This window comes from Oryctolagus cuniculus, chromosome 4 (assembly GCF_051225735.1).
Source record: "Oryctolagus cuniculus isolate XC-2025 breed Fujian yellow rabbit chromosome 4, ASM5122573v1, whole genome shotgun sequence".
NCBI lineage: Eukaryota > Metazoa > Chordata > Mammalia > Lagomorpha > Leporidae > Oryctolagus > Oryctolagus cuniculus.
Window position 1 is genome coordinate 118,562,835 of NC_142870.1, and position 22,362 is coordinate 118,585,196.

Here is a 22,362-nt window from a genome sequence, read left to right on the forward strand (position 1 = left end):
CTGGAAGAGGGGCAACCAGGACAGAATCCAGTGCCCCGACCAGGACTAGAACCCTGTGTGCCGGTGCCGCAGGCGGAGGATTAGCCTATTGAGCCATGGCGCCGGCCAGAGATATTACCTTAACCCTGTCAGAATCTCTATCATCAGAAAGATAGAAAGTAACAAATGCTGACAGGGTGTAGAGAAAGGGGATGAGACAATGAATTAGCAAAGTCACTATGGAAATAGTAGAGAAAGTCTTAAACACACACACACACACACACTGTAGAAATAGTGCTGCCAGGCTGGTCCTATTAAAAACATCAAACATATCCTAATGACTCCATGTCACTTCTGCAACTCTTATTACCAAGATGTGTACCGATGCTAGTATAGTGGGCAGTGCCAGTGAATTTTTCTATCTTCACAGTACGGTATGCGTTGCCTGATTATCCTGTTGTTTATGTACTTTTTGGCCAAATGGAAATCAATAAGGAATATCTAGTTTAATTCTGAAAAAGATGGATCCTGAGAAGTACCAACAGTCAAGGCTACTTCTGTTCTTACCCAAGGAGATCCTAAACACTTATTACAGTGACACCCAATACCCACCTAGCTTAATGTCATTGTGTATAAAATGAGTGGTATGCACATATTTAATTCTACGATCATCTGGTCAGTCAAAATACGTGGTTTTCATTACGAACCTTCTTAACTGAACAGAAACTGCAGAGGTGCTGGAGGCTGAGGCCCAGGAGATCCATTACTAGCACATCACAGTCTCATGACTCAGGGGGATGCCAACACCGTCTCCGAGAAGAAATTTTACAGACTTTGCTCTCGTACAGCCACTGGGGATGCATGGTCTTCTGTGAGTCTAGCTTCACTGTCACTTCCTCCTCATTGGTAATGTTAGTCACCACAAAAATGCCCCGAACAAACCAGACCCAATCTTCCGACCCAGTCTGTATTTCCCTCCGACACTGAATTAGGTTCGGGGCTGCGCGCCGTGCTGCGAGGAAGACGGAGCCTGGGGCCAAACCCCAATGCCTCTGAGGGGACCACGGAGACCGTCAGGGTTCATCCACCTGCAGGCGAGGCCGCGGAGGACAGTGGCAGGAAGCAGATAACGGTGGCCTTTCGCAGCGTCACAGGGCCCAGTACCCACCGGCCAGTGAGTGGTAGCTGACCACAGCTCCTCCCTCAGGTTTCCTCTTTGCCAGGCTGTGGGCTGTGACGGAGTCCACGCAGTTACAACGCTGTGCGGCTGCCGCTGCCTTGCTTTCCCGCCTACATTGCAGGCTGGAAAACGGGGCGTGGTGAGTTAGCGTGGGAATCCACAGGCCGTGCCACAGGCCGTGCCACAGGCGGTGGAGGGAAGGGGCCACGGTCAGGGCCCTGACAGTGCCATATTATTACTCCCGCTCCAGCCAACACAGAAATCCATCCATAAATTCAGCAACGATCTAAGCTTATATCCTGGTGTTGACTGAAGTTGCGCTGGAAACAAACTCATTAATTTGAATATTAAAAGATTTAAAGATTCAAAAAAATATTACCACCATATGATCCAGTAATCCGACTACTGGGTATAGAATTAAAAGCCACGGATTCGTTCTGTGTAAGAACTAACTGCTCAAACATGGTTACTGCAGCCCTATTCACACTAGCCAAAATATGGACTCAACCAAGGTGTCCATCATCAGGAGGAAATATGATGTGCGTGTATACACACCCAAGAATACCATTCAACCACAGGAAGAATGAAATCCTGTTATTTGCAGCAAATGGATGGAACGGGAGGACATCATGTGAACTGAAATAAATCAGGCACAGAAAGACCAAGATAGGAGGCTTAAAAAAAAGAAAAACAACAAAAACTAAAACCTGAATCTGAACCCAGAATAGTGATTACCAGAGGTTGAGTGGAGTAGAGAGGGTTAATGGAGTTGGGGTAAAAGGTACCAAATCCAAATGATCAAAGAAATCTATTCCTAGTGTTACACAGCATGGTTGGGTGATTAAACAAACAATCCAGTTAAGAAATGGGCAAAGGACACAAAACAGGTCTTTTTTTCTTTTTATTTAAAGATTTATTTTTATTTATTTGAAAGAGTTACAGAGAGAGGTAGAGACAGAGAGAAAGGCTTTCCATCTTCTGGTTCACTCCCCAGATGGCTGCAACAGCTAGAGCTGCGCTGATCTGAAGCCAGGAGCCAGGAGCTTTTTCTGGGTCTCCCACATGGGTGCAGGGGCCCAAGGATGTGGGGAAATAGGTACCCTAATATACCGTTTGTGGGGATGTAAACTAGTATTGTGGAAAGCATTATGGAGATTTCTCAGAAAGCTGAAAATAGATCTACCATATGGCACAGCCATCCTATCAAATGATGACTGAATAAAGAAAATTATATATATATATATATATGGAATACTATTCAGCCATAGAAAAAAGAAGTCCTGTCTTTTGTAAGCAAATGGATGGAACTTGAAACTAGTGTGCTTAGTGAAATAAGCCAGTCCCCAAAAGACAAATATCATGTCTGCTCTGATTTGTGGTAACTAATATACAGAGTAAAAAAAAAAAAAGGAATGTATATGAGTGAAATTGACATGTTGGTATTTTATTATTGTTTTTAGCCCTTGTCTATACTCTTGAGGAACAGTGTTTTTATTCTACTTGCTATTTGTTGAATTCTTTACATAATGGAGGGTTAAGCTTGTGATTATAAAATAAACTGAAAGTATGTGGTTGTAAAAATTAAAGGAAAAACTAAGAAAGGAAGGAGGAGAGAAGGTGGAAATGTGGGCAGGAGGGAGGATAGGGTGAGAGTATCACTATACTCCTAAATTTGTATATATGGAATACATGAAATTTGCTCAACTCGTATAAATAAAAATCTTTTAAATAACAAAAATTACAGATATATTTAAAAACAGATGCAATGCATACAATTTCTCTTAAAGCCATATGTGACATATTGGAAAAAAAACAGTGACTGCTAGCTATCATTATTTGATTTTGATAATTATTTTTAATTCCTCTGTTAAATATTTTTATCTTCCAAATGAGCTTTATAGTTATAGAATAAAAAGCTAGGCTTTTATACCTACTTGTAGTAATAATTTTCCAGAATTTCTCTCTCTCGCTCTATTGGTCAATTAGCTTCTTTCAAATCATTAGCCATTGGGTGTTTGTGTGACACTGAGCTCACATGGACATGTGGACGTAATTTTCATTTTTCCATGGTAACCCAAGTAACCCATTACCCCATTTTCCACAATTCTTACTGTGGCTGCTTGTGAATCAACCCAAGTGGAAATAAAATATTTTAATCCATTCATGCTTTAATATTTTAATTCTGCTATTATAATATAGTGTATACAGTGTCATTGAACCTAGCAATCTATGTACTTAAAAATTATATTTTTATTTATTTAAAAGAGTTACAGAAACAGAGACAGAAGAGAGAGAAAGGGGCATGAGATCCATCTTCTATGGACGGGTTCACTCCCCAAATGGCCACAATTACCAGGGTTGGGCCAGGCCGAAGCCAGGAGCCAGGAGCCAGCAACTCCCTGCAGGTCTCCCATGGAAGTGCAGGGACCATCTTCCACTGCCCTCCCAGGCACATTACAGGGATGTGGATGGAAAGCAAAGCATCCAGGATTCAAACCAGCTCTCAAATGGGATATTCAGGCAGCAGCTTTATCTATTGTGTGACAATGCTGGCCCCAATCTATGTACCTTTTAACTGACTTGTTTTGATGTTCAATATGCTATGTGTTATGTGCTAGAATAGATAATGGAACACTGTCTCTTCCTTCAAGCAGGGTGCATTCTAGAAAGGCAAATAAAACAATAACCAAATGACCAAAATATTAGGGGAAATAGCACAAATACCATGTGAGGAAAATAAAATACTACAGAAATTTTATAGGTTATGGAAATCAGAATCACCTGCATACAATAGCAATTGGCATGAGCGTTGGTGTATATGTATAGGCTTCCTATAATTCAGAGAAAACATAGTGGGTTGGAAGAACAGATACAAATGAAGGGAAATTATTTAAGCAAAGAAAAGATTTTTGTAGAAAGAATGGAATAATAAATATAAATTATATTGTAGAGAATCTTGAATGCATGAAAATTTTGTCCTTAAATTATAAACAATGGGTGAACAATCAAGTTCTAAACAATGGATGGACATGGAAAGTGTTTAAACAAGAAAATAACATCATATCTTTTTTTCTCTTTCTGACTTTAAAGGATGAACCCCATAGCAACTTGAAGGCAATATGGTAATGATGAAATGAAACATGAGCTATTGGGACATCAATAGAATCCTGTTCCTGAAAGTAATTAATAAAGACCTAAATTGATCATAAGTCCACACAATTATCCTGGTAAAATACCTATTACAGAGCTTTCTCCAATTATGTACTTAACTATTTTGAAGGAGGTGGGTATGTTCATAGTAAACAATCAGACAATGTCATCCCTTCCTGCCTGCAGACTTTTCAACAAACCATGGGAAAGCACAAGAAAGCAACCCTCTCTTTCCTTGTTTCCTCAGTGTAGCATTGGAAACTGGGCCTGGTGTAACAGCTTCCCTGCACTGCATAAGAGATTGTGATTGGGCGCAGGCATCTGACTGATTCTACACCCATTGATCTTTTCTGGAACATTGTAACAGGCAATGTAAGGCCCTAGGCAGCCTTCAAATATATCTCCTTTCTACCATTCCTCAGAAAATAAATAAAATTTACTTCTACAAAGCCTAAGAAATTTTGTCCAATGGAATCAAAATGTTCTTTTAATAATCCTTTCAATAGTTCTCTGAAGAAAAACTGTGCAAGAATTATCATTCTTTCCTTGCAGATGAGGAAAACCGAGACAGGGAGCTCGAGTGGCTTGCCTGAGGTCATGTAGATAAGAACAATCATCTTCACTGGACTCTGCTCCCAGGGTGCGGTGCTACATCATTGTAAATATGCTCATTGTGGGCTGCAGAAGTGGCCGTAAGTACTAAAATGATCCCCACTCTGGATGTTGATAAATATATACCATTCGGAATGTCACAGAGTAGAATCGAGTTAGAGGAAGATTACTGTATAATACCTCCATCTCTCTCCTTTCTTACTATTTATAACTTATTTATAAACTTTCTTACTATTTATAACTTATGTATATACTTAGCCTTTAAGTTTTATTACTTTAATCCAGTTCCTCAACAAAGGTGAAGTTTGTAAAGTAGAATATTCTGCTCAACAAAATAGCATGCTTTTCAAAATCATGTTTTATATTTTCTTACCCTATGGCACTATTAGAATAATGTTGTACACAAAACTGTTGAAGTTCCCCATATGGCATTTAATGAATTCTTTACTTGTATTAATTATAAATCTCATAAGCTATGAGTGGGGACCATGGTGCAGTGAGTTAGACACTTGGGACACACATCCCATACCAGAGTGCATTGGTACAGTCATACATACTCTGCTCTGATCTACCTTCCTGCTGGTGTGCACCCTGGGAATGTAGGAGGTTATGGCTTACTAACTTGAGTCCCTATAATTCCACCTGAGAGACCCAGATGGAGTTCTGGGCTTGTGACTTACACCTGGCCCAGCCCCAATTCTTATAGGCATTTGGGAATGCCACACACATGAGAAGCTCTGCCTTTCACATAAATAAACATTATAAAACAACTCAAAAAAAGTAGTATCTTAGGCTATAAGTAAGATGAAACCCAATAACCAGGAATTTAAACCACAAAGATAATTGTTGTTTATTCAATAATTTTGAAGGTAGGTGGTCTCTGGATTGATTCAGCATCATAATGATGTCTTCAAAAACTCAGGCTTCTGTGGTGCTTCCTCTTTCTTAATGACTCTTTTTCAAACTGATAAGGGCATTGCTGCAGATCAGCCATTGCATCCTCATTTAAGAAGGGAAGAAGTGGGAAGCAGCAGATCCAGCAAGCAACAATCAGGTGCCTATCTCTTTGATCAGCAAACAAGAATTCTTACTAGAAGATTTCTATAAGAATTTTATTTATGCATCATTGGCTAGAACTAGATAATGAAGTCAAATCTAGCTTTGAAAAAAGCTGGAAAGAGATTAAGTTGCTTTTACAGGCAAGAGGAAGAAAGACGAAGATGGGAACGAAGTATCAGTCATAATTCTCTTGTCAATCAATGGAAATTTTTAAAACACAATTAAAAATCTTAATTTAATCTGTAGTGAAATTATCCTTTGGATTAGGCAAAAATAGCTGGAAATAAATCAGAGATGAATGAAATAAGACTATTTAATGGAGACCTTTCATAGGCAAATGATTCAACATAAAAAAGAGCAGAATTTTATGTTTGTATATGTCAAATGTGTTTTTATAATAACAATCTTTGTATACTTTTGAAATGTGCTGTGAAAATCACCATAAAAAACTGAATCATGTGACTTAGTCATGTTTTGAATTCTTAATTTTTTCACTCCTTTAAGTAAAATGTAATAGGACTTTTTATAAAGATAATTTCAAATGGCATTACTCATATCCTTCATGCAAAATAACATTTATCTTTCCAATTATTCACTAAGACCTTAAAAAGAAGTGTAGGAATGCTAACTTTCTTTTCTTACTTGCTTTCATATTTGTTTTGCGTATACTTGAGATTCTTGATGTCTAAGCATGATTGGGGCCACAGCAGATAATTGAGTTTTCTCCCTGCAGATCATGGGAGTCAGAACTTTTGCCCTTGCTTAAAAAAAAAAAAAAAAAAAAAAAAATGACCAACCCATCAAGATTCAACCAAACTCCGACTGGTAAATACGCAAGGATTGTATAGGAAGGCATTCGAAATGGCACCTCAGAGCTGACAATGTGACAGTTCCAATTGCTGCTGCCACTCTATTCTGTGCATTTTAATAAAAGCATTTTATTTTTCAACCATACCTTGGGGCCAATCAATCACAAGTGACATAAATTTTAAATTTAATAAATAAAATAAATAATGTTTTTCAATTGCTATCTTAATGCTAGGCACATGAAAGGCTCTTTCTCCTCATACCCCGCAGCTCCAGTATGTGCTAAATGTTTTCCTTGATAAAGAGAGACTGGGATAAACTCCTGTACCTGTATACTACTCATATTTACTCCCTTGATAATTACGCAATCATTAGCAACATAGTAACTAGCATGTATTGAATAATTATAAGGTGTTAAATGTTATATATCTCTAATTTACTCCTCTCAGTAACTCTGTGAGGTAGGCGAAATTATACCATATTTTACTTAATATTTTTCAAGATTTTATTTTATTTATTTGGAAGGGAGAGAGAGAGAGAGAGAGAGAGAGAGAGAGAGAGAGAGAGAGAAACTTCCATCCACTAGTTCACTTTCCAAATGGTCACAACAACCAGAGCTGAACCAGATTGAAGGCAGGATCCTGAAACTCCTTCTGGATCTCCTACATGGTGGCAGGGGCCCAAGCACGTGTGCCATGTTTTGCTGCTTTTCCCACGCCATTATCAGGGAGCTAGATCAGGATGTCAACAACACAAGTGCTGCCTTCACCTGCTGCTCCACAGTATGGTCCCATATCCCATACTTTAGATAAGGAAACTGATGCTCAGATACAAAGTAACTTGTCCAGGACAACATTCTTCAAGACATTTGTCACGTGTCTGCTTCGGCATCAGCTCTGCAGTTTGTCCATTTCCACAAAAACCATTCCAGTTTTCACCAATACTCTATAAGAAACCAGTATCATTGTGTTCTAGCATTCCAGGAATACTAGAACTTCTCAACCCAGTAAATAAAAATATTTTTAAAGTTAGAGTGTGTTTTAAAAAGCATGTGGCTTACCATATAGTGGGTTACTGAATTGAAATTCACTATTTGCTTGTGCATCTATTTATTTTTCAAGGAACATTGCTGAATAAATGAAAATGAATGCAACAGAATGAGAGGAGGAAGGTGGTTCAAGTCTTTACCACAAAAAAGCCTTAACAAATCATCTGCCACGTGTAGTATTCTCTAACAGGTCAGACCCAGTGGTTACAGGCAAGCAAATGGAGTCAAACAGTTCATAGCTTAATTGTACTCTAAGGTTTTATAGCACCAAGAAAAGACTTGACCCTACCAAGGAAGCTGGCAGAAAACACATCTTTTTAGAACCTTCTGACCTTGAGACATGCATCTCATAAAACTTCCTCCATCCCCAGGCAGATACATTTATCCATTATACTGCATATGAAGGAAAATAAGTCTTTTGAGACACGTTTTACTGAAAGAATCATAGAAGAAAAAGAATGGGTGCATTTGCAGTCCATTTCTTACTTCTTACTCAAATGGATTCTCATGGGTAAAGTCATGGCAATATTATTTCCAAGGCCTAACACCCACTCCACCTGTTTGTCTAAGGTATATTTGGCTTCTAAGAAATGTCTGTGTGTCAAACATTATTAATAATCACCCATTTACAAAAGCAGTATAAAAGTCACCACAAATATTGACTCAGTTTGAACTAACTAATAACATCTTATTAAGATATCTTCATTATTTTAATATGATCTAATATATCTTGTCCTTTGTCTTTAAGAAATATATTTAAATGCTGTGCCCAAATATCAGTACACACACACACACACACACCACTCACATGTACATGAACCTTCTGTAGTTAAAGAACAGTATTTTTAGAGGTCTTAGTTATCTGTGTTCTGTGGCATGGTCTCTTTCCAACTGCTACTTATGTGATTGGACTATGTTCCCTCATGTGTAAAAGGGAGATAATCACAGTACCATCAACAGTAAGTTCTTGTGATTCATGGTATCATATAAAGTCTATATGGACACTGAATTAGCAAATGCAGAACCTCTGTATCTAGAAGAAATACTCAATTAGTTTTGTGAGCCTCTGGCCATGACGTTTTCACCAACCAGTGAATGCATATATTGTTTCATGCGAGTTTCTGTATAAAGATATCTTATTTAATATATATTTGTTGTTCATTAACATTCAATTCATGGCCAATATCACTGCAACTCATGCCTGAACCAAACTTATCTAACATTTGCTCTTCTTGGTAAGACACATAGCACTGATGTTGTACATAGGAACACTTAAGCATTATGATTAATAGCCACTTTCAAAATCAAAATCATAAACAAAAGCACAGTTATTAAAAAATGTGAAACTATGGGGCTGGCACTGTGGCATAACTGGTAAAGCTGCTGCCTGCAGTGCTGGCATCCCATCTGGGCACTGGTTCAAGTTCTGGCTGCCCCACTTCCCTTCCAGCTCTCTGCTATGGCCTGGGAAAGTAGTAGAAGATGGCCCAAGTCCTTGGGCCCCTGCACCCATGTGGGAAACCCAGAAGAAACTCCTGGCTCCTGACTTCGGATCAGTTCAGCTCCAGCTGTTGTGGCTAATTGGGGAGTGAACCAGAGGAAGGAAGACCTCTCTCTCTCTCTGCCTCTCCTTCTCTCTGTGTAACTCTGACTTTCAAGTAAATAAATAAATCTTTTTAAAAAATGTGAAACTAAACAGATCATAAGGGAAACATTAGTTTTGGTATAAAAGTTGAATCAAAAAGGCAGAATGTAACCTTGTTTGATCTCAAATGAGAACATTTGGCAACTCAAATTTTCTGAATATTTCTCTCAACGATCTTGAAAATATTGACAGTACTGATTTTGGATAGGTCAATAAATTTTAGTATGTAGGCAAATTTTCAAATATCCTAATGAATAATGAGAATTAACTACACTTGATAATATTAACGATCAAATTCTGATTTCCTTAGATAAAATTCTATAGATTAAAAATGACTCCTGGAATTTACTTTCCATTAATATGTCAAAGGTATGAAGACCTCCTACTATAATTTTTTTGTAAGATCCTAGGCTTTTCAGGGGTAGGGAACCTCTTTAGTTCCAAGGACCTTTTAGGTACTTATAATATCATCCATAGGTCATACAAAATTGTCAACTTAAAAATTAGTCTGCTATAGATTTATTGAATTTCAAGTTCCACTTTACAGTTGCCTTGGTAGGGCCAGATCAAGTGATTTCGCAAGCCATGCATATCCTGTGGGCCGAATGTGCCCCATTCCTGTTAAAAGATGAAAAGATGAAGAGGATAATTTCCAAGAGTCTAAGGAATTACAGTGAGAAAGGAAAGGCTGTTCCTGAAATGTATGTCATGTTGATTCTAAGTGATTTTCGCTTATTCATTTACTCAGTAAACAATTTAATATTGAAGGAAATTTACCAGATCATAGATACATAAACAGGATGCAATACATTCATTCCCTTCCATGACTGTTCTCAGCTTCTTGAGGACTGTACACAAGCCCGACTTTGGGAACTCTCTCTGTTCCTACAGGAAACAGACGCACAAGCTTGTGTGAGCTCCCCTTTGCATCTTATCAGACTGGGCTCTTCTGCTGGATGGTTCACATTGGGAAAATAGAGTGCAGATTAAACAAGAGGGCCAGTGTTGTGGTGTAGCACATAAAGCCCCTGCCTGCGAAGCAGGCATCCCATATGGGCGTTGATTGAGTCCCTGCTGCTCCATTTCCAATCCAGCTCCTTGCTAATGTAGGGAAAGCAGAAGATGGCCCAAGTCGTTGGGCCCCTGCACCCACAGGGAGAACCGGAAGATGCTCTGGGCTCCTGGATTTGGATCGGCCCAGATCCGGTGTTGTGGCCATATGGGGAGTCAACCAGAGAATGGAAGATCTCTCTCCCTCTCCCTCTCTCTCTGTAATTCTGTCTCGCAAATAAATAAATATAGCTTCTAAAAATATTAAATAAAATAAATACCTTCCATTTCCTTAGGGTTAGTAAAAAGATGAAATGATTATAAGACCAAGATGGAACAGAACATATAATTTTCATAAATCAGCAGCTTCATAGTTAGTTGCTTGTTTTCTTGAAATGAATGACTATTTTGAAGAAACATCACGGATTGCTTCTAGAAGGTGAATTTTTTAAAGACATCCTGGAAATCGATGGTCTAGTCTCCTCTGTAGTTTGATGACTTTAGACCATCAATATAATTATGTAACAAAGCATCTATCATGCCTCTGTTAACATGATGTACGTTGAAATTCAGTGTTGATACAAATAATTCATATTCCTAGAAATGAATTCTTAATGTATAAAATTAAGAAAAAGCAGCAGAAGTTCATTTATAGTTTGAACCTAGAGCTTTGAAAGTGAGTCACCTCTTTTCAAACTCTAATTGATAATGGTGGTAGCATTGTCAATCATTCATGTCAGTAAGTTGACAGAAAAAGTTTTAAATCATACCTTGGGGCCGGCATCGCAGCTCAATAGGCTAATCCTCCGCCTGTGGCGCCATCACACGGGGTTCTAGTCCGGATCGGGGCACTGGATTCTGTCCCAGTTGCCCCTCTTCCAGGCCAGCTCTCTGCTGTGGCCCGGGACTGCAGTGGAGGATGGCCCAAGTGCTTGGGCCCTGCACCTGCATGGGAGACCAGGAGAAGCACCTGGCTCCTGGCTTCGGATCAGCGCAATGCGCCGGCTGCAGCGCACTGGCCATGGTTGCTATTGGTGTGTGAACTAAGGGCAAAGGAAGACCTTTCTCTCTGTCTCTCTCACTGTCCACTCTGCCTGTCAAAAAAAAAAAAATCATGCCTTGAAGTTTTTCAACATCCTTTCCTTAACCCTAACTACTGAATTCTCAAGACTTGGATGTTGTTCATATTTTTATTCTCATGTTTATTTTATTTTAATAGCTTCTAATATGTTCATTATAATCTATTATTAATTTCATATTTTTAGATTATGTAAAAACAATTAAATAGGTAAGAGAGGAACTAATTGTCCTAATTTCTTCTCTTGATAATAGACTGCTGGAATATTTGTAGGTTCTATGCCTAGGCAAGGAAATAACATTTCTGATACTTGAAAATATTAAAATTTGGAGTGAATTAGGTAAGCATCACTACTTATTTGACTATACTTATTACCATTATCCTAATTGTTCATCTGCACACATCTTGCTAATTTAACAATTCACCAATAATCATTATTCAAGATTCTGTTTCCTTTAATATATCACCCAAACTAGCTAAATTATATTTGAAAGAAATTATAATGCCCAAGCCCCACTTTCACTTTTCTTTGGAGCTCTCCTACACATTCTAATGGGATATTTTATTATTATTTAGGGTATTAGTTTTGATTATTGCTGAATTTGAATTGTTGTTCACAGACGAGAATCTACTTTAAAAAATAGGATTCAGAAATAGAACCACGACCCAGTGCAGTAAATGACAGTCTAGATACAGTCTTACCTGTCAAAAACAATTGTCATCTATTTTCATCAATTTTCAGAAAACCAATGGGAATGGGTGAGGTGTGAGGGTGGCAAAGTTTTACTTGAAAGGCCATTACAGAAAAAAAAAATGAGTTTGAAAATCTTTAAAGAATAAAAGTCATTACCTCTATAGTCCATGATAAACAACAATTTGTTACATAAATCTGAATTGAGTTCTTATCTTAGCAATTCTTCTGAAGATATTATTAGAATTTTCCCCCAAACCCTTCAGGTACCTCGATTATTTATTTCTTGAATTGACTTCTAGGCAATTTCCCCAAGAATCTAACTTTATCACAATGTTTATACAAGACCAAGTTGATTGGAGTTTTATAAGTTTACATACTGTAACATAGGGTAATTTGGTCTGTAGATTTCAAGATCTGAGAAATGGTCATGTACAGTAAATTATCAACTGTAACTGCCAATTCTTAAGACATGCTCCAAGAGAGTCAAGGCTAATCATTCAGTCTTTAATCATTTATTGAAGTCTGTTATTTTCTAAGAGCTGTGTAAAAAGAAAACCAGTGCTATATTTGGGAACCATTGAACCATATTACCTAGTTTGAATGATTAGTCTGTGGAATTCTCTTCCATGTCCAGTGATTAATATTGGTACATATTATCTCACATCTTAATGAAAGAATGGATAGCAAAGTCACATTTTTGGTAACTATTCTGTATTCGGCACCATATCAGGAGTTTTTACTAGTGGTCTCATTTAATCCTCATATCCTGAAAGGAAGGTCATTCCACTTTTACAGATGAGGAAGCTAAGGCTCAGAGGTGCAGCACATATAACAAATGTCATGCAATTTGAAAATGATGGAGCTGGAAATAAAATGTAGTTCAATCTCAACTCCAAACTATACTACTCTTCTTTGAAGGGTATGCCTCCATTTTTAGCCAGTGCTTGAAGAGAGATCCATTATCACCTGAATTTTGGGATAAAAACCATGGGTGGTTTCACAGCTGGAGGACAGAGCAAAGGCCTTAGGAAAAGGAAAGAGGGAAACGCAGTTCAGACTCCTCTTGTTGCTAGTTTTATCAAGGATCTATAATAAGTCTTTGTCCCTGGTATTTTGTTAGAGTGGACTTATCAGAAACAGGTACATACATGGATTATATAAACCTTCAAAATCCTTAGAAAAGAAGTTTTCCTCTGTTGGGGATAGTGATATGCACAACTCCCTGGAAAATAATAAGTGATGTTATTTCTCATATAATTATGTATTTTCTTGTACTGATTGCAAATGACTTCAAATATAGTTTCTCCAATGTTTTCCCCAAGTGTTTTTCTTCTGCATAAAACATGAAATTGTCAAGCGTGGAGGACCTCACAGTTCACTGCAGCCACCAGAAGTCATTGATTCCTACATTTATTTCTTCCAGATTTCAAATCTATTTTTCATGCTGCTTGTCATATAGGTTTGACATGTGTCACAAGATGCTGCTACATTCTGAAGTGGTGCATAACCATCAGGTAAATTTTAAAAAGAATAATACATTTAAAGTACTTCTCTGTTTACCTTGATGCATTCAGACAACTGCCAAATATTTACATATAAAATATGATATAAAATGAAATTGTGGGGTTGGCACTGTGGTGTAATAAGTTAGTCCTCCACCTGCAGTGCTGGCATTCCATATGGACACTGGTTAGAGTCCCAGCTGCTCCACTTCTGGTCCAGCTCCCTGTTAATGGCCTGGGAAAGCAGCAGAAGGCGGTCCAAGTGCTTGGTCCCCTGCAACTACGTGAGAGACCTGGAAGAAGTTCCTGGCTCCTGGCTTTAGATCTTCCCAGCTCCATCTGTTGCAGCCATTTGGGCAGTGAAACAGCAGACAGAAGACCTATCTCTCTGTCTCTCACTGTCTCTGTAACTCTGCATCTGAAATAAGTAAATAAATCTTTAAAAAATAAAGTTGTTTCTCAATTAGGTCCAGAAGTTAATAATCAACAAAAATTAAAAAGTAGGAGTCTAAAAATTTGTTCTTACATTAAATTCATGGCATTACCATTGTTTATTAAGATACCCTTGAAATATTAGGTGATGATAATCTTCCAAGGTAGACAGTCCCTAGCAGTGCTATTCATAGCACTGATTTTCTCTGAGCTATCCATGACATCCCTTCATTTACTAAGGATCATTTTTTTCTCATCTTTTAAATCTTACATCTTCTCTGGAAAAAAACATAAGAACAAAAGAAATGAAGACTAGACAATGGAAGAAAGTAATTCTAATCCAATAGTACACAATGTACTATTCAAGCGTTCCAGTAGTAAGGTAAATATTTACATCTTTTGTAGATGAGGAAATATTGCTGAGTTATGTTGATAGAAAAATCTTGTCACAGGACAATCTTGTCACAGGACATAATTTGGTGACCCATGGTCCAGTCAGGAAATCTAGGTAGAAATCTAGGTCAAGAGAATTATGTCACCTTCTCTGGTTCACTGTGAAAATATGTCAAATAAAAAAGAAGACCCATCATGCACTTTCACCCTTCCTTTACTAGCATAACATAGATATGCACATACACACGCACACACAGGTGTGCATGACTGTGTGGGCTCATGTCCTGTACAAAAACACAGATAAAATGATGGTATTATATTCTCATTAGACAGTTTTGTGTGTGTGTGGGCATAATGGACTCAAAATAGCCCAAAAATGAGTTAAGTATCATTGAAGTGAAAACATAAAGCATTCCCTTAACAATTTATTGGAGGTTATTTTTTCTACATTAACTCCTACTTAACACTTCAATTTTAATTATTCAGAAAGAAATCTATATTATTCATTCCAGAGAGCTTACATGACTCTGTGTTTAGTGCTTTCTGGGCTCTTGTCTCAACTCTGGCCTTGTTACTTTATTATTTCTATTGCGCAGTTATGACTTATGAGATCGCACTGCATGAAATTGCCAATATGTAAAATTGTAGACATGTAAAATGGCAATTTCATTTTTCAACCCATAACTTTATTTCACCAGGATCTGCCCCCTCCAAGTTAGCACTCCCTGGACTTGAGCCTTTGCTCATGTTAGCTCTTTGTCCCTGCTTTCCCATATCTGGTCCTTCCTATCTTTAATTGACTAACTCTGAATAATCCATTAGACCTCTACTTCTTCGTCTCTTTCTTCAACCAAATTTCACCACAAGAACTAATTCTGTGCTATTCTTAAGCTGAAAAAAATTAAAGGATCCAATATTTTTTGTTCTCACGTCTGCAGCCTTCACTGATTCAAACATAGCTACATTGAATCTTTCTGTCTGCTTTTTTATAAATCATCCTGTTTTTGACAAGTTGCCTCAATATAGAAATACTTGCATAAATGGTGGATTCATTCATCCTTTGTGATAATTAAAGCTTACCTCAACGGAGTTCACTTTTTGTAGCCAGATAAGCAATCACAACTACCTGCTGCACTGTGTTTTCCTATAAATTGGATAAATTCCCCCATTCTACATTCTCTGCTCCAAACTCATTTTACAGAAGGACAATAGTTTCTATTACAGTCATACAGAATGCTATATTTTTCACCTTATTAGTCAACACTACAATTCCAAGGGCTGCCAGTCTTTAATCTGATTCTTATCGATATGGATGGAATATCTGTTCTGACACTAGCATTCTTCAAAAAAAGAGCCCCACAAGATGCTATTATAGATCCAAATATTACTCCTACTTCCGCCTGAGCTTGAACACTTTGAAGTAAATAAAACTTTCCTAACTCAGCAAAAATCCATTACTGACTTAAGAGAGCATAGCAAATATGTTCCCAATAGGTTGACAGAAGTATACACATGACTCTTTACTTCCTCTATTTCCAGGAAAAGAGATCATCATAGAAGAGTCAATATAATGATCATTAAAATGGGAATAAAAAGTATCTAAAGGATTTTCCTCTAAGAAAATATCCTTTATATATGTTACAATTTAATGATTACTAGAGCACAGCTGCTATGCCATGAGGCAAAGAGGCAGGAAAATACTCAAATTTGCATAACACAATATGGACTACCAACAAGGTATTCAATTCAGATTGTTTAAATTAGTTTCTAAAGAATTCAATGTTTAGGGTGAAATAGCCACTGTGTTTACTACAGTGCAAAATGTAATGCCCAGAGAAGAATGTACTCCAAGCAAAATGTAGTGCCCAGAGGAAAAAGTGAAACATATTCTTACTTAAATGAAAACATAATAGGTATCTAGAATATGATGCCTGAAATATATTTAAAAAGCATGAAGAAATTAATTCTAGGACCAGAGATTCCACATCAAAATCAATCTGATTAAAGTATCTTCATAGTATAATTTATTAATTTATTTCATTTAACAATTATATAACAACATTTATCAAGTGTCTGACATGGGTAGGAACTGTACTTGGGCTCTGAGAAAACAGACATTTATCTCCACAGCCTAATTCACAGATTCCTCTGTCTAGTATGGAATAAGAAGAAAAAAGCAAAAAGGATAATGTAACTACCAAGTACCAAGATTTGCCTCTCCACCTATCACAATGCATGAAAAGACTTTAAAAGAGCACATTACAATAGGGTCTCATCAGATCACGTATGTTCACAGACAGTCTTAACAAATCTTAATCATGCTTTAGTGACTTCCACTAACCAACATGCTACACCAACAAGCAAAAGTATAAATGAACCATCTCTGCAACAACATTTGGCCAGAACCAAGAGTTCAGGCTTCTATCATTTTGTTGTTCTTGTTGTTTTAATGGTTTTACAATCAATTAGCCACACAGATGCACCATGGTGGACAAATGCTACTGAGATTTACTCTCATTTTCATTTTTCCATGCTCCTTTTTTTTTTTTTTACTGACACAAACAGATTAAAATTAACAAACTTTCATCTTGTTATGAATAAAAACAATAATTAAAATCACTAAACTGTCCAGAAGAGATAAGTAAAAAGGATTATTACACTATAATGTAACAAAATGGAGGAACAAATAAGGGAAAATGAAGAGGAGGCCTTAGATATAATCTTTTAACTAAAGACAAAATTGATTGTTTTTTATATTAGAAATAAAGCTTTCTAGATAAACTTAATCCTGACACATAAATCCAGACTAGGAGAAAGATTACTTAAGTCAGGAGGGAAATATTCTTTGTCAGGTGTCCTTTGCCCTTGTTGGGTTGAACCTATCAATGGAGTCAATTCCACTGAACCCTCAAAGCAGATATGGATACTTTTTCAATTTAAAGTGAGAACTCACCTTTAATACCAAGAACTACTGATAATATGGAAGGGGATTTTGCCCAAAAGGTGAAATAAGAAATTCTAAATTTTATACACTTTGAGAATGAAAACTTACTTGTATCATCTCCTACATATTTTCAGAGTCTAGTTAAATATTTTTATCCCTTTTTAGACGATAAACTATGTAATGTCACTACTTGGAGTAGAGAAAATACCCTGGCCAATGGTTGCAAATTAAAACAAAATTTGCTGTCAGATGATTCTGGCTGATGTGATAAATTGTTATATATTCAAAATTCATGACGTGGACTTCCCCTTTTTTGCCAATATGGAATAAGGTGAATGGTATTTACATGCCATATAAGCACTGGTTAGAGTACTGGCTGTTCCACTTCTAATCCAGCTCCCTGCTAAATGTGCCTGGAAAAGCAGCAGAAAATGGTGCAAGTACCTGGACCCTTGCCACCCATCTAGGAGATCTGCATGGAGTTCCAGACTCTTGGCTGAGGCCTGGCCCCAGTCCTGACTATTGTGGTCATTTGGGATGTAATTTAGTGGAGTCTCTTTCTCCTTTTCTCTCTCTGCCCCCATCCCTACCTCTCTCACTCTCGCTCTTGCTCTCTCTCTCTCCCCATCTGTCTCTCCCTCTCTATAACTCTGCTTTTCAATAAATAGATTACTCTTTTAAAAAAAGAAAACAAAATTCCTTTCAGCTGAAAGACCGTGATATCAAATTGAAATATGGATCTATGTGAAGAATGAGGAGTATCAGAAAGAAACATTCTCTTTGTATCATGTAGAAGGATGCTAAAGTTAAAACACTAATACAATGGATAGATACTAAACAATTAGGATCCCATGTGCAATGTTTATAAGGGAGCAGCCAAGACTCACTTTCATGATTTTCGCATCTCCAGCCATGTAAGACCTGAAAAGTGATCAGAGACTTAAGAGGGAGAATTTGCTGAAGATTTGAGGGCAGAGAAACTTTTGCCACATGCGCTTTCCCACCATCACTGCCTTTGGTGGCGAAGCACTTTTGTCCTCACTTCAAGCTTACCAGGTAAGATTTCTGGAAACATTTGAAGAGTTTTGCACTCATGAAGGACTTGTCCCTGTCTCACAACTAAGAAAATTTAAGATACCTATAGGTGCAGAACAGAAGCCAGTGTATACATTTTCTGACTCCTCAAACTCCTTAGACCAAGATATATGGAGGTTTCCTATGGTAAACATTAGCTGTGGTAAGAGCCAATGTAATTAAAGTATGCCTTTAATTTCAGGTACTAATGAGCCACTTAGTAAGATAGTGAGACCACATAGTAAGTACATAGAAGTGAATGTCATATTCCAAAGGTGTTGGCAAACGTTCATCTAGAATAGAGAGGCACCTGCCCAGGTCAAGGAAACTGCATGAAAACAGTACAGCAGTGGGGATTCTGGAAAGTGCCCTTAAAATTGTTTTGAACCATCTGCTAAACTCAAAGTGCGGAGTTACTCATCCAGTAATTGTCCAATCCTTTCTCTCTCTCTCTCATCAACTTTCTTCATCTTATAAAATTTGGGGGGACATAGAGAAATAGATATCAAGTAGGTGAGGAGTTATGTAGGAAAGAAAGCAAGAATGGTCAAAACATGGGAAGAGAAAGGAGGTGTGTCTTTCAACGGTAAAGACTGTGATGAATTATCCCCAATACCCATGGGCATCTGTTCAAAAAGCAAATCTAAGTTTATTAGATGAGAAATTAGACTTTTTACAATTTTTAAAATGCTATTTTGAAATTAATTGAGTATTAAAAAAACATAAATGCATACATTTATCTACTTGTAGATACACAAAGTTTGGAGGCACACCAGGAATTGATAAATGGTATCTTCTGGAGAAAATGACGAAGCATTAAGGATAAGAAAGAGTTTTTCTTTATTTTTTATTGTGTTTGAATTTTTTTTCTAATTGTGTGCAGAGAGAATAATGTTCATAACTGTTCAGGATTCATGGACTCCTTCCTTTTGTAACATTGATTTTGTTCAGGACAGCAACATACTCAGCCCCAAATGAAGGTTTCTCAAAAAGCCTGAACTAGTCAGGAAAGTTCTGTCTCCCAATTTCCTAGCCTTCTGTGGAACTAAGGAGAGCTTGTAATTCACTTCTGTAAAAAAGATCATCCAGAGATAGACTGCATGCGCTGCCCTTCCCCTCTCTCCTTTCTTCCTGCCATAATGCAGATTGATGGCTGGAGCTGGAACAAACAGCCCATGGCCATCAGGGAAGAGCAAAAGAATCACAGAGAGTTTGCTTGTGACATTGTAGAGCCAGTAAATCAAAGCCAGAACCTTGACCTCTTGTGGTCTAAGATCTCACTATCAGCAGCAGCAGCATCGCCTCACCCCAGAGCTACTGATTCTGAACCAGCATATTGACACGATCTCCAGGGATTGACTGACACACTGAAGTAACAGCATCACCGCTCTACAAAATATAGCCCCCTACATGCTTAAGTCATTGTCACGTATTAGTTAACTGGAGCTGAAATCATTCACACTTATGTACTTATGAATGTGCTGCACTCTCAATTTAAAAATTATATACAATAGAAATAAATTAAAAATAGAAATAAATAGGAGGGATAATAATTTTTAAATTACATAATCTTTAAAAACTGTTGAAGGATTATTTATATATTTTCTTTTTGCACAGTTACAAAGAAGCAAATAAATGATAATGATTAAGAGAAGTGTCTAACAGATATTCCTTTCGGAATTAAAAATAATTTCAAATTAATTCAAAATACCAAAGTGTTTTCTTTGTGGACCTGCCTATATAAAAGCTGAGTCTTAATACTAAACAGACCTCCAAAATAGATCCTATTGATGGAGTTAAAGATATACTAATCAAAATGTTTTTAAAGTTTTGTCAAATTACTATTTATTATAAATCATATATTATTATAAATTATTATTTTTATTATTTTTATTAATTTATTCTTATAAATTATTATTATTATAAATTATTTACTGTAGAGCTGAGTTTTAGCAGATTTGACAATAACTGCATCAATCAAAGTATATATAAGTATATATACATTTTTTTCCTTGGTCTGGTGTTTAAACTATAGATGCTGACTAAAAAGCACACGCTGCAATCACCTGCATTTGGAAAAAACAGGCTCCCATAGCTAACATTTTCCATTTCTGCTCACTGCTCAATTTAACTGCTTATGTGTCCTGGCTCTGCTGTAAAGAAATTTTGGGCTCAAATCCCAGGATTGATTCCACTGCAACAGGATTGTCAGCTACAGGATTCTGTAAAATTGTCCTTCCTTCTACACTTATTTAACCTGAAGGGTTTGAAGTTTCAGTTGCCAAAAGTTTCGCTCCAACAAAAATTTCACAGAATAACTAAAAGCAGCAGAAAGAGGTGACTGAAGCTATCAGTTTTGTGTCCATATTCTAAACATGTTTGCAGGGTAGAAAATGTGTCTATTTGATAAACCAAAATGCTACACAGTGTACTCTATAAATATATTTTGTTAAATGTGCATGCAAGGTTGAAGTGAATTGAGGTGCATGGAAATACCACATGCATGTAGCTTCCACCAAATAGGTCACAGCATCACTAGCATTGAGATTTCATAACCACATTTTCTAAAGGGGAAGGAATGCTAAAGTAGCTACCCTGTTGTTTTCATTTTGACACTGAAAATATCAGGGTGATTAGAACTTCAGAAAAGTCCTACCAATTTGGTTAAGAAGTGCTTCATTTCCACATATGACTACCTTTCATAGTGCTTTCTGGTGGCTATCCTTCAACAGGCAGTCTGTAGGGTAGTTTTCATCTTGCAGTACCCACATATTTTTCATGTATCTAAGCCTGTAGAATGTGCTTCTCTGTAAACCCCACCCCAAGGACTCTGCCTGGCTCACAGAGAGCACTTACTATGTATTGTTCATTTAGTTAGATGTTCGCATTGCTCCCGTTCTAGCACTTGTAGCAATACAGTGGTTCTGCTGTGCTTGTACAGTTCCATTTTATCCACGGGTGTTCAAGAATTCTCTTCCCTGATTTTGAGAGACTACTTTTGAATGAGGAAACCAGTCTGAAATAATAAATTTGCCCTGGGGTTGAATGGGATTTAAAATACATGACCTTGGGTTCCTGGCTGCAAATAATTAGCTGCAAGATTTTAGAGAAGCCTCTAATCTCACTGGATGTCATGTCCTTGATACAGTAAGTTTTACTCCAGATTCCAGGATCTCCAGGGACCCTACCCCCAACCCCACCTATCATTAACCTACTGAGTTCTCTGCTTTTCCACATCTTCCTGCCCACCCTCATCTCCACTCATTGCCATGCCATAGGCTGGAAGAAAAGTTTTAGCTGGGACCACTCAGAGTATATGATTCATAACATTGTAAATCCAGTTGCTCAGTCCTTTCTAACATAATTATTTTTAAAACTATAAGCAAGAGGTAGAAGCCCAAGTACAACTTTTAATGAGTAGACACTAAATTGTCATACTTTAAGCAATGCTCCAATTCAGAAAAGGTTTCTTCTCCAAGATTAATTACCACTGTCTGACACTATTACCCATTGAAATGTTTTATAAGCCCACAATACCAAGAGTTTCAAAAAATGTCACACACCAGCAATTCCTATTACTGAAAACATGAATATGACAATTGAATATAATGTTGACGGGGTAAACTGCCCCCAGGCGGTTTTACCTGGCCCAGCTCATCCTTCTGCAGGCGATGGTGAAAGCTTGCACTGACCTTGAAAGGACTACTTAGGACAT

The 22,362-nt window shown here is 37.3% G+C and overlaps 1 pseudogene; it reads right to left on the reverse strand.

The window, feature by feature from the left end:
- Positions 1–302: 302 nt before the first annotated feature.
- The window catches only part of LOC127482813 (casein kinase I pseudogene), a 123,773-nt pseudogene continuing 101,713 nt past the window's right edge, over positions 303–22,362 (reverse strand).